At 41.6% G+C, this 15,308-nt stretch overlaps 1 protein-coding gene across 8 annotated transcripts in view; it reads left to right on the top strand.

Annotated features, from left to right (window-relative positions):
- The first annotated feature begins 404 nt into the window (after positions 1-404).
- The window catches only part of LOC132488556 (A-kinase anchor protein 13-like), a 371,872-nt gene continuing 356,968 nt past the window's right edge, over positions 405-15,308 (top strand). For all 8 annotated transcript variants that reach the window (XM_060096873.1, XM_060096872.1, XM_060096871.1 and 5 more), the window contains exon 1: positions 405-623. The gene's annotated coding sequence lies outside the window, so the exon portion shown is untranslated. The remainder of the gene's footprint in view (positions 624-15,308) is intronic.

Genomic DNA, 15,308 nt, shown 5'->3' with positions numbered 1-15,308 from the left:
GGAGGGAAACAGAAGAGTAAATCATTTCAGTATGTGTTACGTTAAGTGCTACAGCTCAGGTAAGCACCCTTACACAGAGGAAGGGCGGCTTCCGGAGTCAGGGCGCAGAGGAGAGGGTGGGTGAGCATTTCAGTCGGCACCTCTACCAGCCACCCGACTTTGATCACTTTGCCGCAGCGCTGTAGCTGCGGTCAACCTCAGCCTTCCTTAGCAACCCGAGGGGACCGCCCAGGTGTCTTTCTATTGGTCTCACGGAGCTTGATGGGCAGCTCTGCTGTGCAACCCCGGCTCGCGGCCCCCGGCTCCGCGCTTACTCACAGGAGAGCTCGTAGGCGTTACAGCCCTCCCCGGGTGCCCCGCCCATCCCCGAGTAGCTTGTGGCGCATGCGCGGGCTGGTGGGGGCTGTGAGGAGGGCCAGCCGGGAGCTGGAGCCACCGAGGTAAAGCTCCTAGGCTCCGCCGAGTTCGCCGCGCCCGCTCCTCGCCTCTGCCGCCGCAGTTTCAAGCCGTTGCCACCACCGCCGCCTCTGCCGCCGGACGAACGGCCGCCTATTGTCTTTCTCCGCGGCGAAGGTGCGGAGCTGCTCCGGCTCGGCCCGCGGGGGAGCCCCGGGCGCCTCACGGTGAGAGCGCAACTTAGTTGGCGGAGTTGGGGGAAGTTTTGTGATTTGAGGAGAGATCGCGGGTGGGGAGCGCGGGGCCCTCCCCCTGCGGCCGGTCCTCCGGGCGGGGGCCGGAGCGGGGGTCCGGGGCCGCGGGGGCTGGGCGGGGGCGCGCGGGCGGGGATGAATGGGCGGCGCGTGAGCGCCCCCGGGCTCTGCGGCCCCCGCCTCCCTCCGCGGCCCCCTTCACGCATTGTCTGCCCCGGGGCCGCGGCGCGCCTTGCCGCTCCCGCAGCCCAACTTCGGGGCCGCCTCCACTCCCGGAGTGGGGGGCACGGCCGCCATGCCCCCTCAGGTGCCTGGACCCCCGGCCTTGCCCGGTCGGCTTCTATGGGAGCGGGGGCCGCGGTAGCCCCCGGGAGCTGCGGCTGCTCCACGGGTCCCTCCCGTCCGGGAGTCGGCGAACAAGTGCTGCGGCCGCGAGGGAGCGGCTCTCGGGGACCGGCGCGAGCGGTAAACACGCCGGGCCTTACCCGCCTTAGGGGGGCGCTCTCGGCGCCTGTTCCCGGGGGCGCGGCTGGGGCACCCGCGCGGATCGGAGACGTGCAGCCCGAGGGGATCCGCTTTGGGACTGTGCCACGGGCTCAGCTCTGTCGAGTTCAAATGCAGCCATACTTTGAGACCAAACCAAACTTTTTTTGGATAAATATGGCTTATTGAACCCCTCTCCCTTCCCCCCTTTTCCCCCCAAAGTCAACCCGTATTTTAAGATTTTAAAATAAATGTGGGGGAAATCCTCAAGAGTTTTTCTATCAGAAAAAAGGATTGGCTTTTTGTTTGTTTTTTTGAACTAGTTCTTACAGCAAAATGATTCCGTCACATTTAAGTTTCTAGATCTTACTGTGAACTCAGGAGTTAACAGTGTAAGTTGGATTGAGCAATATTTTGGTGTTCGTCTTAGCTTTTACACTCCTCAGTGAAGTTATTTTGAGAGTTTGTTGCCCCAGGCATATAGAACCAAAGGAAAAAGCAGTGTGCCTTTTTTTCTTATTCAACAGCCCTCCCCACCCTCCCAGTTTTATTTTCATAATTAACTTTATTTTTTTAAACCGTTGGATTGCCCAGATCAGGATAAATGCTGGCAGTTTTGGAAAGATCGTTTTTTGCAAGTTTGTAAAGGAGTTGTGATCAGCTGAGATAAATCATTGTTACAGTCCTGTAGGCTTTCGTGGTCTCTAGGGGATTTGCGGACTGCAAGAAGTACAAGCCTTGTCCAGCTTTGGGTGCATCGGTTCTGCTGAATTCAGTTCATTTGCCTTCTGATGTGAGAATTATTCTGTTTAAATCCCCCCGGTGGAACAAGCCTAAATGTCTGTAAAATTGCGTGGTGGGACAAAATGACCAGAATGTGTTCCTATCAGTTGTATATCCCTTTGCCATCTGCTAAATTAACAAGAAAAATTTGAGAAATCCGGTGTGGGTCAATATGCGTTGATTGGTTTCTCATGCTAAGTGAGTAATGTGAAGTGTTGCCCGGGTTTTCCTCGTTAGGTTGGCCTAATTTTGCTTTGAAAAAGCAACTTACTTCACCTGACAAAGCTAAAGAAAAATGTCCTGATGGCATAAGCTTGTATTTTTAAAGTACAACAACAAGGTCACTTTTAGGAATCGTAATCCTTGCTCTTAGGGCTTTCCTTCCTGGTTGTGTGGCTGTGTGTACTGTGTGTACCTGTGTGTGGGGAGGTTGTGGGGAGGGACGGTGACAGAGGTGGGAAGGCGTTGTCAGGGAGAGACAAAATGTAAACAAACACTACTTAGAACATGTGACAAATAGGCCAGTTGCTTTCCCTCTCTGACAGCATGTTATACATACTTTTGTTTTAGGATTTCTCACACTTCATTTTTTTTGCCTAATAGTAACTGCATATGTAGTATAAATGGACTCCTCTTCTAGCCTGTTAACTCCCTGAGGGCTGTGATGGGTCTTAGCTTTGTGCCTCTGTGCCAGGAAGGAGTCTTAACACAGCTCAGGTGCTCAGGATGCATTTGAATTGGGTGAAGTGCTTGGTACTTCACCCTAGTGTGGTACCCAGAGAACCACTAACTCTGGGGACTTGTTAAACATGACAGCTCACTTGCAGATCTGTGATGAAATTTAGTGTACTTTATAAGGATTTCTAACCTTTCTTTTTAACCTGTTAATTACTTCTTGAAAAGAATTGAGGTTTAAATAGTGCGCTATGGATTTCAGAAAGTGGTTCTAATCGAGAAAATTTCTCCCTTGGTGAAATGATTAAGACTGCTGGACAAATCCATTCACTCCTCTGCCTGTTCATACCTCTGTTGTGAAATGGGGAGGTAGCACAGTTTAGAAGAATGTACATTTTTTGGAATTAGGTAAATTTGAGTTCAAATCCCCACCCTTCCATTGACTAGTTGGGTAGCCTTGAGCAGGTCACTTATCCCCTCAGAGCTTCAGTTTCCTACTGTGTAAGGTATAGTAACATACTTTACAGCATTCTTAGCAATAAATGAAACTATGTGACGTACTTCATAGTGTGCCAGACATTAAGTAGGTGCCTGTTACCTGGTAGCTGTAATGACAATAATTTGGATAATTTTTGTATGAGTTAAGAAAGCATTTTTAGAAGTCTGATGCTTCTGAGAACAGTGGTTTAGCTGTTTCGTAAAGGGGGAATACTTCTGAGAATTGAGAGTCTTAAATGCAGTTTTTTAAAGGTGCGGGTTGAACTGAATGTTAATAGAAAACAGCAGTTTTATCTTCTCAGTCAGCTCTTAGTCTGTGAGTGGGCTTTGCAGAGTGTCTCTGTAGGGTAGAACTCTATGCATTTATAGTGTTTAGGAAATCGTTAGAGATGGGTTGTTTTCAACATTTGTAATAGGATATCTCAGTTATTTAGTTCCAGCTTTTCTTCCTTATTTTACCTTAATTTTGAAAAATAACAGGCATGGATTATAACTGCGTTTCTCAAACTTGAGTAAGATGGGACTGGACTGTGGGTTAATATAGCAGTAGTACAATTCAGAGACTTGAGCAAATCATTTACTTCCCTTCAAGATAACACATTTGCGGAAGGAAACAGTGATTTAAATCAGTTATACCAGCTTTGTTTAGAATATTCAGAATACCAAGTGGAATAAATACATTCTAGAAATATTAACCTGTCATGGACATTTCTATATATTGAATCTCATCTTTCCATTTGTTTTCTTATAAAATAAGGGCAAAAAGTTAACCATGAAGGATTATAGTAAACCTTTAAAAATTATATTTGACCAGGCTCACAGATTGAGGAAAAAAACAAAGTTGACAAAGCTAGATGAACACACTTGGACTTTTGATAATCCCCTCTTTTAAAGTTAACATTGAAGTGTGCTTGAGTAAACTTGGTTATTACTGATGGGGACAGGCATCCATTTGGAAGCAGTGCTCCCGAGTCACTGTCGGGCTGTCTTACCCCACTGTAAGTGGGGGGAGAGGAGGAAGCTGTTCGTGGAAGGAAGTTTGTTTCATTCATATGTCTTCACATTTATGGTCTTGTGGTCCACCTCTCGGTTGATTGGGACATATAAGTAGAAGATGGGTAGATAACCCATTTTTGTCAGTCCTTGCTCAGAGAATGGACCAGTAGACCTGATACTGAGATACTGTGATAGTTACGAATACTTGTGTGGGACAGTGGTGTGTTTTCCTTTTTTACCTCTTCAGAGCTGTGTTCAGAGCGTGGGGAAGGTGTGGATATCAGTGTGTGTGATGTGGGTATTGGGATGGGGAGAAGGAGATGACGTGAGGGATTTACCATTTATGTCACTCTGTAGGCTCTTCTATTAGAAATCAGTCCTTTTGATATTTATTTATTATTTATTTTGGCTGTGTCGGGTCTTAGTTGCGGCATGTGGACTCTAGTTGTGGCATGTACGTGGGATCTAGTTCCCCAACCAGGGATCGAGCCTGGGCCCCCTGCATTGGGAGTGCAGAGTCTTACCCGCTGGACCAACAGGGAAGTCCCAGAAATCAGTCCTTTTGAATTTTCACTTAATGATCCTATCTTAAGCCCATATTCGGCCACAAAAATAGTCTTCACCACCTCAAAAGCCTAGTTATTCCTGAATGGTTAGGAATTAAGTATGTCACACTGTAATGAATTAGTCTTTTAGACAGCCAAAGATGTCAAGCAAGAGAACAGCACCTAGGAGTTATGTAGAGTTTCACAAACCCAAGATAACTCTCTGATGGTGATGTCTACTGAAGGCATATGATACGGGGCCACATGGCTGACTTCACATCCGAACTTCGCCAATTATTGGCAGTGTGTCCTTGAGCAGGCCACTTCAACTGTCTCAGACTTAGTATCCTTACTTATAAAATAAGCACAAATTTGATATTGTCATCCTACCTACTACCACTACTGTTGTGAGAAACGCTCGAGATAGAGCAGTATACAGATGCTTTGTCATTTTGTAGTTTTGCTGGTTGGCTACTAGATTTGGATAAAATTCAATTCCTAGTCTATAAAAAGAGAAAACATCCAACTAAGTTTATTGGTTTTTCTTTATAAATATTATACCATTTCTATTGCCATTCTCCTTACTTGGGAAAATGGATACTTCTTACTTTTGGCTCTTCTCAGATTTCCTTTTACAACATATTTTTCGTGGAGTATTTTTCTAAACTCAGTGCTTGCTGTGAGACCCAAGTTACTCTGAAATCACAGGAACTGACATTGGATGCCAGTGCTTGAAGTCAGGTGAAACCACAGTAAACAGTGAACAAAGAATGTCAGAATGTTCCAGAAGAGTACAAAAGAAGCTAGTGTAGGGCTTCCCTGGTGGCGCAGTGGTTGAGAGTCCTCCTGCCGATGCAGGGGACACGGGCTCGTGCCCCGGTCTGGGAAGATCCCACATGCCGCGGAGCGGCTAGGCCCGTGAGCCATGGCCGCTGAGTCCGCACGTGCGGAGCCTGTGCTCTGCAACGGGAGAGGCCACAACAGTGAGAGGCCCGCATACTGCAAAAAAAAAAAAAAAAAAAAAAAAGAAGCTAGTGTAGTTGTCTGATCTTTACTGACTCATCTTCTTAAATTATTTAAAAAAAAATTAAAAACTAATCAGGGAGTGTGCCTCTTATGTGCCAGATGTTATACTATGTGTCTTACATACATTTATTTCATTTTTGAAACCAACCTATGAAGCAGGAATTATTAACCCGTTTTAAGGGGAGGAAACACCCTCAAAAGTGATTTGACAATGGTCACAAAGTTGTTAAATTTTTAGTGCTAACATTTGAACTCAGATTATTCTGGCTCCAAAGGGCATGCTTTTTACATCATTGATGCTGTCACCTGAAAAAAGTACATTTTTAAACAAATCAGGTTTACTGAGTTATTGTTTATATGATAAAATGCACCCATTTTAACTATATGGAGTTTGATGAGTTTTGACAAATGTATCCATGCATGTAACTCAGCAACACAATCAAGGTATAGAATGTTTCCGTCACTCCAGAAGGTTCCCTTGTGCTGCTTTCCAGACACTTCTGCCTTCAGCCCTCACCCTGCTGCCTACCTTGCCATGGGCAACCACTACTCTGCTCTCTGTCACTAGAGTTTTGTCTGCAAACTATGGCCCTCAGGCCAATCTGGCCTACTGCCTTTTTTTTTTTTTTTGCTTTATAGCAAAGTGAATCAACTATACATATACATATATCCCCATATCTCCTTCCTCTTGCATCTCTCTCCCACTCTCCCTATCCCACCCCTCTAGGTGGTCACAAAGCACTGAGCTGATCTCCCTGTGCTACGTGACTGCTTCCCACTAGCTAGCTATTTTACATTTGGTAGTGTATATATGTCCATGCCACTCTCTCACTTCGTCCCAGCTTACCATTCCCCCTCCCCGTGTCCTCAAGTCCATTCTCCACATCTGTGTCTTTATTCCTGTCCTGCCCCTAGGTTCTTCAGAACCATCTTTTTTTTAGATTCCATATATATGTGTTAGCATATGGTATTTGTTTTTCTCTTTCTGACTTACTTCACTCTGTATGACAGACTCTAGGTCCATCCACCTCACTACAAATAACTCAATTTCGTTTCTTTTTAATGGCTGAGTAATATTCCATTGTATATATGTGCCACATCTTCTTTATCCATTCATCTGTCAATGGACATTTAGGTTGCTTCCATGCCCTGGCTATTGTAAATAGAGCTGCAATGAACATTTGTTTTTTAGTAAATAAAGTTTTATTGGGACACAGCAGTGCTCCTTTGTTTACATATTGTCTGTGACTGCTTTGGTGCTACACTGACAGAACAGTTACCAGACACCCTGTGGTCCACAAAGCAGAAAGTATTTACTATCTCACTTTCTAGAGAAAAAGTTTGCTAATCCTTGTTCTACATAACCAAATATAATAACACCTAAAAAAATGAACAATTCTATAGAATTATTCAGTGCGTATTCAACTTTCCCTATTTGTCCTCCAAATATCTTTTTATAGTTGATTAAAATTTATAAAAAAAAGAATAATATTCCATTGTGTGTGTATTGGGCACTTGGGTTATTTCCATTTCTTGGCTTTGGTAAATAGTGCTGCTGTGAACATTGGGGTGCATGTATCTTTTTGAATTGGAGTTTTAAACTTTTTGAATTGAGTTGTTTGCTTTCTTATTATTGCCCCATCTGAGAGTGCAAAGACTTGCCCCTGTATTTTCTCCTAGAATTCTTATAATTCAGAGGTTTTTTTTTTTTTTAAGTTTTATTTCTTTTCCAATTTGTATTCCTTCTGTTTGTTTTTCTTCTCTGATTGCCGTGGCTAGGACTTCCAAAACTATGTTGAATAATAGTGCCGAGAGTGGACATCCTTGTCTTGTTCCTGATCTTAGAGGAAATGCCTTCAGTTTTTCACCATTGAGAATGATGTTTGCTGTGGGTTTATTGTATATGGCCTTTATTATGTTGAGGTAGGTTCCCTCTCTGCCCACTTTCTGGAGAGTTTTTATCATAAATGGGTGTTGAATTTTGTCAAAAGCTTTTTCTGCATCTATTGAGATGATCATATGGTGTTTATTCTTCAGTTTGTTAATATGGTGTATCACATTGATTGATTTGCATATATTGAAGAATCCTTGCATCCCTGGGATAAATCCCACTTGATCATGGTGTATGATCCTTTTAATGTGTTGTTGGATTCTGTTTGCTAGTATTTTGTTAAGGATTTTTGCATCTATATTCATCAGTGATACTGGTCTGTAATTTTCCTTTTCCGTAGTACCTTTGTCTGGTTTTGGTATCAGGGTGATGGTGGCCTCATAGAATGAGTTTGGGAATGTTCCTTCCTCTGCGATGTTTTGGAAGAGTTTGAGAAGGATGAGTGTTAGCTCTTCTCTAAATGTTTGATAGAATTCAGCTGTGAAGCCATCTGGTCTTGGACTTTTGTTTGTTGGAAGATTTTTAATCACAGTTTCCATTTCAGTGATTGTGATTGGTCTGTTCATACTTTCTATTTCTTCCTGGTTCAGTCTTGGAAGGTTATACATTTCTCAGAATTTGTCCATTTCTTCCAGGTTGTCCATTTTATTGGCATAGAGCTGCTTGTAGTAGTCTCTTAGGATGCTTTGTATTTCTGTGGTGTCTGTTGTAACTTCTCCTTTTTCATTTTTAATTTTATTGATTTGAGTCCTCTTTCTCTTTTTCTTGATGAGTCTGGCTAATGGTTTATCAATTTTATCTTCTCAAAGAACCAGCTTTTAGTTTTATTGATCTTTGTTCCTATTTAATTTATTTCTGCTCTGATCTTTATGATTTCTTTCCTTCTATGAACTTTGGGTTTTGTTGGTTCTTCTTTCTGTAGTTCCTTTAGGTGTAAGGTTAGATTGTTTATTTGAGATTTTTCTTGTTTCTTGAGGTAGGCTTGTATAGCTATAAACTTCCCTCTTAGAACTGCTTTTGCTGCATCCCATAGGTTTTGGATCATCATGTTTATATTGTCATTTGTCTCTAGGTATTTTTTGATTTCCTCTTTGATTTTTTCAGTTATCCCTTGGTTATTTAGCACTGTATTGTTTAACCTCCATGTGTTTGTGTTTTTTACATTTTTTTCCCCTGTAATTGATTTCTTTTTTTTTTTTTTTTTTTTTTTTTTTTTTTTTTTGCGGTATGCGGGCCTCTCACTGTTGTGGCCTCCCCCGTCGCGGAGCACAGGCTCCGGACGCGCAGGCTCCGGACGCGCAGGCTCAGCGGCCATGGCTCACGGGCCCAGCCGCTCCGCGGCATATGGGATCCTCCCAGACCGGGGCACGAACCCGTATCCCCTGCATCGGCAGGCGGACTCTCAACCACTTGCGCCACCAGGGAGGCCCTGATTTCTAATCTCATAGTGTTGTGGTCAGAAAAGATGTCTGATATGATTTCAGTTTTCTTAAATTTACTGATTTGTGACCCAAGATGTGATCTATCCTGGAGAATGTTCTGTGCACACTTGAGAAGAAAGTGTAATCTGCTGTTTTTGGATGGAATGTCCTATAAATATCAATTAAATCTATCTGGTCTGTTGTGTCATTTAAAGCTTGTGTTTCCTTATTCATTTTCTGTTTGGATGATCTGTCCATTGGTGTACGTGAGGTGTTAAAAGTCCCCCACTATTGTTGTGTTACTGTCGATTTCCTCTTTTATAGCTGTTAGTAGTTGCCTTACATATTGAGGTGCTCCTATGTTGGGTGTGTATATATTTATAATTGCTATCTCTTCTTGGATTGATCCCTTGATCATTATGTAGTATCCTTCCTTGTTTCCTGTAACGTTCTTTATTTTAAAGTCTATTTTATCTGATGTCAGTATTGCTACTCCAGCTTTCTTTTAATTTCCATTTGCATGGAATATCTTTTTCCATCCCCTCACTTTCAGTCTGAATGTGTCCCTAGGTCTGAAGTGGGTCTTTTATAGACAGCATAAATATGGGTCTTGTTTTTGTATCCATTCAGTGAGCCTGTGTCTTTTGCTTGGAGCATTTAATCCATTCACGTTTAAGGTAATTATCAATATGTATGTTCCTATTACCATTTTCTTAATTGTTATGGGTTTGTTTTTGTAGGTCCTTTTTTTCTCATGTTTTCCTCTTAGAAAAGTTCCTTTAGCATTTGTTGTAGAGCTGGTTTGGTGGTGCTAAATTCTCTTAGCTTTTGCTTGTCTGTAAAGCTTTTGATTTCTACGTCGAATCTGAATGAGATCCTTGCCAGACAGAGTAATCTTGGTTGTAGGTTCTTCACTTTCATCACTTTAAATATATCATGCCACTCCCTTCTGGCTTGTAGAGTTTCTGCTGAGAAATCAGCTGTTAACCTTATGGGAGTTCCCTTGTATTTTATTTGTCATTTTTCCCTTGTTGCTTTCAATAATTTTTCTTTGTCTTTAATTTTTGTCAGTTTGATTACTATGTGTCTCGGCATGTTTCTCCTTGTGTTTATCCTGCCTGGGACTCTCTGTGCTTCCTGGTGTTGGGTGGCTATTTCCTTTCCCATGTTAGGGAAGTTTTTGACTATAATCTCTTTAAATATTTTCTCGGGTCCTTTCTCTCTGTCTCCTCGTTCTGGGTCCTCTATAATGCTAATGTTGGTGCATTTAATGTTGTCCCAGAGGTCTCTTAGGCTGTCTTCATTTCTCTTCATTCTTTTCTCTTTATTCTGTTCTGCAGCAGTGAATTCCACCATTCTGTCTTGCAGGTCACTTATCTGTTCTTCTGCCTCAGTTATTCTGCTGTTTGTTCCTTCTAGTGTATTTTTCATTTCAGTTATTGTATTGTTCATCTCTGTTTGTTCTTTAATTCTTGTAGGTGTTTGTTCTTTAATTCTTCTAGGTCTTTGTTAAACATTTCTTGCATCTTTTTGATCTTTGTCTCCATTCTTTTTCTGAGGTCTTGTGTCATCTTCAGTATCATTATTCTGAATTCTTTTTCTGTAGTTTGTCTATCTCGATTTCATTTAGTTGTTTTTCTGGGGTTTTATCTTGTGTCTTCATCTCGTACATAGCTGTCTGCCTTTTCATCTTGTCTATCTTTTGTGAATGTGGTTTTTGTTCCACAGGCTGCAGGATTGTAGTTCTTCTTCTGCTGTCTGCCCTCTGCTATAATTCAGAATTTTACATTTAGGTTTATGAATCACTTTGAGTTATTTTTTTCTAATGATGCAAAGTGTGGATTGAGATTTATTTTTTTGCATATGGGTGTTTAGTTGTTCCAGCAGTGTTTTGTGAAAAGACATCTTTCTCTATTGAATTACCTTTGTACCTTTGCTGAAAGCCAGTTGGTAATGTATGTGTGGGTCTGTTTCTGGATTCTGTATTCTGTTCCATTGATCTGTGTCTTTCATTTTTCCATTACCACACTGTTGATTACTGTAGCTTTATACTAAATCTTGAAATCAGGTAGTATGAGTTCTCTGTGTTATTTTTCAGAATTGTTTTTGAGCATTATAGTTGCTTTGCCTTTCCAAGGACATTTTATTTATTTTAATTTTTAAATTAATTACTTAATTTGTATCTGTTTATTTTTTGGCCACGTCGCGTGGCTTGTGGGATCCTAGTTCCCTGATCAGGGGTAGAACCCAGGCTCTCGACAGTGAAAGCACAGAGTCCTAACCCCTGGACCACCAGGGAATTCCCTCAGGTACATTTTAGAATCAGCTTGTTGATATATATATAAAAAATCTTGCTGAGATTTTTGATTGGCGTTGCATTGAATCTGTAAATTACTTAGGGGAGAATTGACAGCTTAATGATATTGAGCCATGAACATGTTATATTTATTTACTTAGACCTTTTTTGACGTTTTTATTAGTGTTTTGTAGTTTTTAATAAATGGACCTTGCACATATTTTGTAACATTAGTATGTATTTCATGCTTTCTGGTGCTCTTGTAAATGATGCTTTTAAAATTTCAATTTCCAGTTGTCCATTGCTACTATGTAGAAATAGGATTGTATTTTGTATGCCGACCTGGTTTCTTAAAACCTTGCTAAACTCACTTGGGATCTTCTTTATAGACAGTAATGTCATTGGCCAATACAGGAAGTTTGATGTCTTCCTTTGTAGTCTGTATGTTTTTTATTTCTTTTTCTTGCTTTATTGAACTGGCTAGGACCCCCAGTATGATGTTGACGAGGAGTTTTGAAAGTGGACATCTTTTCCTGATGTTAGGGGGAAAACATTTGTGTTTCACCATTAACATGATATTCTTTATAGTTTGTTTGTTTGTTTTTGTAGTGGTAAAGATGTCTTTTATCAAGTTGAGAAAGTTCCGTTTCTAGTTTGCTGAGCGTTTTTGTCATGAATGGATACTGAATGTTGTCACAGGCTTCTGCATGTATTGAGATGATCATACGTTTTTTCTTCTTTACTTTGTAGATATAGTGAATTGCACTGATTTTTGAATGTTGAACTAGCTTTGTATTCCTTTGATAATCCTCAGTTGGTCATGATGTATTTTTTAAAAAACCTCTTTATTATTTATTTATTTATTTATTTTGGCTGCGCCAGGTCTTAGTTGCGGCATGTGGGCTTCTTAGTTGTGGCATGCATGTGGGATCTAGTTCCCCAGCCAGGGATCGAGCCCAGACCCCCTGCACTGGGAGTGCGGAGTCTTACCCACTGGACCACCAGGGAAGTCCCCATCATGATGTATTTTTATATATTCTTGGATTCAATCTGCTACTGACTCTTTTTTATTTCTTCCATTTGTCTATGTTCATTAAATAATAATTCTTGGTCATATGTATAATACTCATATAATAGTTGTTAAAGTTCTTGTTCATTAATTCCATTATTTCTTTCTATGGGCTGATTTTTTTTCCCCTCCGTCTTGGGTCACATCTTCTTGTAATTTCTTGTTGGATCCTAGAAATGGTGAATTTTAAGTTGTTGATTGCTGTTGATTGGTCTAAGATAGACCAACCCTAACTCTTGTCCTTTTACTCTAAGGCTTGTTTTACCCCATTACTAAGGCCTGAAGCCTCTGTAGTGTCCATTGAAGAATGAGATGTTCTCTGCTCTGGGTGGTCAGAATATGAATGTCTGCCAGCCCTGTGTGAACTCTGGGGTAATGTAGCATATAGTTCTTTGGTCATTCTTTGCCTACCTTTGTAGATTATTTTACAAAATGCACACATGGCTTATTATTCAGTACTAGACTCAAGCAGGCCTCTGTGCTGATTTATGGAGATCCTTCTTCATGCAACTCCCTCCTTTCTAGTACTCTGCAGTTTTTAGGTTCCTGAGCCTTCTCATACTCTTTGACTTCTGAGCTTGAGAAAACCACCATGGTCTGCTTGGGCTCCTCATTGCAGATGGTCCAGCATGTGACTCCAGACTGAGAAAGCTGGTGCACTTGTGGGGTTCACCTCATCTCTTCCCTTTGCAGTCCTGTGCTGCTGGTTGTCCAGTAGCTAAAAGATGTTGCCTCGTATATTTTGTCAGTTTTTCTGGTTGTTGGTGGGTGGGGTGTGTGGCAGGATAAGTCTAGATCCAGTTACTCCATCATGGTTGGAAACTGAAATCCCTTGGAAGAGTATACTTTATTGATGGTGCTCAAAGTCTCGTTATAGGAATCTTCAAGTCTTTGTGGGTGTAAATATCAAAGAAATGTTTGTTAAATGTCTGCTGCCTGTAGCTAGCCCTTACTCTGTAGGTAATACAGAAAAAGTAGATATTTTCTAGTTGAAGAGGTATGTACATAGTACATACATGAGATTAAGCAAAGACGTGAAATGCTCTAGTGATGAGCAGAAAGAGAAAGATCACTGTGGTCTGATATTTTCTTATAGAAATGTTTTCTTTTACATTTTTGTTTCTTAGCCTGTATTTATAATTCCCTTTTATGGCACAGGATGAAGTGTGTCAGTCGGTAGAGCATTGGCTCTTTCATATGCATTTCGTGACTTATTTGCTGTGTGGCTTTAGGTAAATTTTTTGTCTCTGAAAGTCAGTTTTCTCATTTGTAAAATGGGCATGTGACATACCTTGTAGGGTTGTTTGTTATTCAACACATATTTGGGTGCTTTCTGTACATCAGGCACTGTTCTAGGTGATGAGAGTTCAGTGACAAATAAAACGTAGTTGCTGCCGTCAAAGGGCTGACATTTTAGCGAGAGAAGCAGAACACAAACAGGTAAAAAACAACTTTGGTGAGGTCTGGTTTTGCTAATTGTAGGAAGAATATGAAGATTATTAGCAAAAATTGGGGAGGTCAAACAATACCTTTCTGTGGAGATGAGATTTGAGAGAGACCTGAAGGAAGTGAAGAGAGCAAACCACCTGAAGGTCTCTGGATGTTCCAAGTCAAAGGAGCATCAAGGGCAAAGAACTTGAGGTGGGAGTATGAACAGGGAGGCTAAGGATGGGGCAAGAAAGGGAATAATAGGAGATAATGTGTGTGTACATAGAGGCTTGGTCAAATAGGCTTGTAAGTAAGATGGGAAGCAGCTGAAGGATGTGAGCAAGGAATGACAAGAGCTGATTTAGGTTTTGCAAGTTTCACTCTGAGTGTGGGGAGCAGGAGGTGGAAACAGAGAGACTAGTTAAGAGTTTTACACTAGCCCAGTCTAGAGAACATGGTGGCTTGGGTTAGGGTGTGGCAGTGAAAGTCTGAGAAGGTTGGAATCTATGTTCCTGTGAAGATAGAACTGATAGGATTACTTATGGATTGGGAAAAGGTGTTGAGCAAAGAAGGCAAGCAAGGATGATTCCTAGGTGTTATGGACAGCTGGGTGAATGGTGGTGTGGTTTCCTGAGTGGAAGAAGTGAAGCGGTTTTGTGGTGAGGAAGAAGTTGGTTTCACTTCTGGACATGATAAGTTTGAGATCTGTGAGACTTTTAAGTGAAGATACCAGTAAGCATTTGGAGGTGCAGACCTGGAGTTGAGGGCTGAAGGCTGGGCTGGATTTACAAAGTAGAGAATTGTAGCTTGAGAAGGGAGGGTGGGGGTTATTGTGGGAATTAGGGATATCTAAAGCTCTTGGCACATAGTAGGGCAACATGGCGTGGCAGCTAGTAATAATAATGACGGTGGTAAAAAACAGCAGCAATGACAACAACTGGGTATGACTAAGGGCTAGATATAAAAGAAGCAAGATGGTAGTGACCAAAAACAGCACCTTGTGTCAGTGTTAGTTAGGATTCCAAACCTGCTGAAAACTTTTCTCCTCTGAGCACGATAAAAGTAACATCAGTGAAAACTGTTGTACATTTTCAGTCTCTATATCAGTGATCTTCAAATGTGATTCAGGGGTGTCATTACATGTAGTGTACACACAGTACACAAGATAGTTTGGGAGGAGGCTGTTGCAAAGTGTTAACTGTAGTTTTGTTTGAGGAGTGAGATGATGGTAGAGTGTCTTTTGATCTTCTAAATACTTCGCAATGTATATATTTTTCTTTAATTTCTTTTTCTTTTTTAAATAAAGAGAGTTAATACCTTTGTAGCATCTACTCAGTTGGTGAGCCTCTGGGCTGATGAGTTTCATTTGTATGTGGTTGCTAACACTACAGATGGGTCTCTGACTATGGTCTGTTGTCTTGAAAATTTGAGCCCTTGATCACAGGGGGGAATCGGGGGAAAGAGTATGGGTGGTTTTGATATGAGTCCACAATAGCTCCTGGGAAAATTGTTAGCACATGTTCTCCCCACCAGGCTGGTTGTGACAC

This window comes from Mesoplodon densirostris, chromosome 4 (genome assembly GCF_025265405.1).
Source record: "Mesoplodon densirostris isolate mMesDen1 chromosome 4, mMesDen1 primary haplotype, whole genome shotgun sequence".
NCBI classification, from domain to species: Eukaryota; Metazoa; Chordata; class Mammalia; order Artiodactyla; family Ziphiidae; genus Mesoplodon; species Mesoplodon densirostris.
Note: the sequence above shows the minus strand (reverse complement) of the source record. Positions and strands in the feature narration are given on the sequence as shown.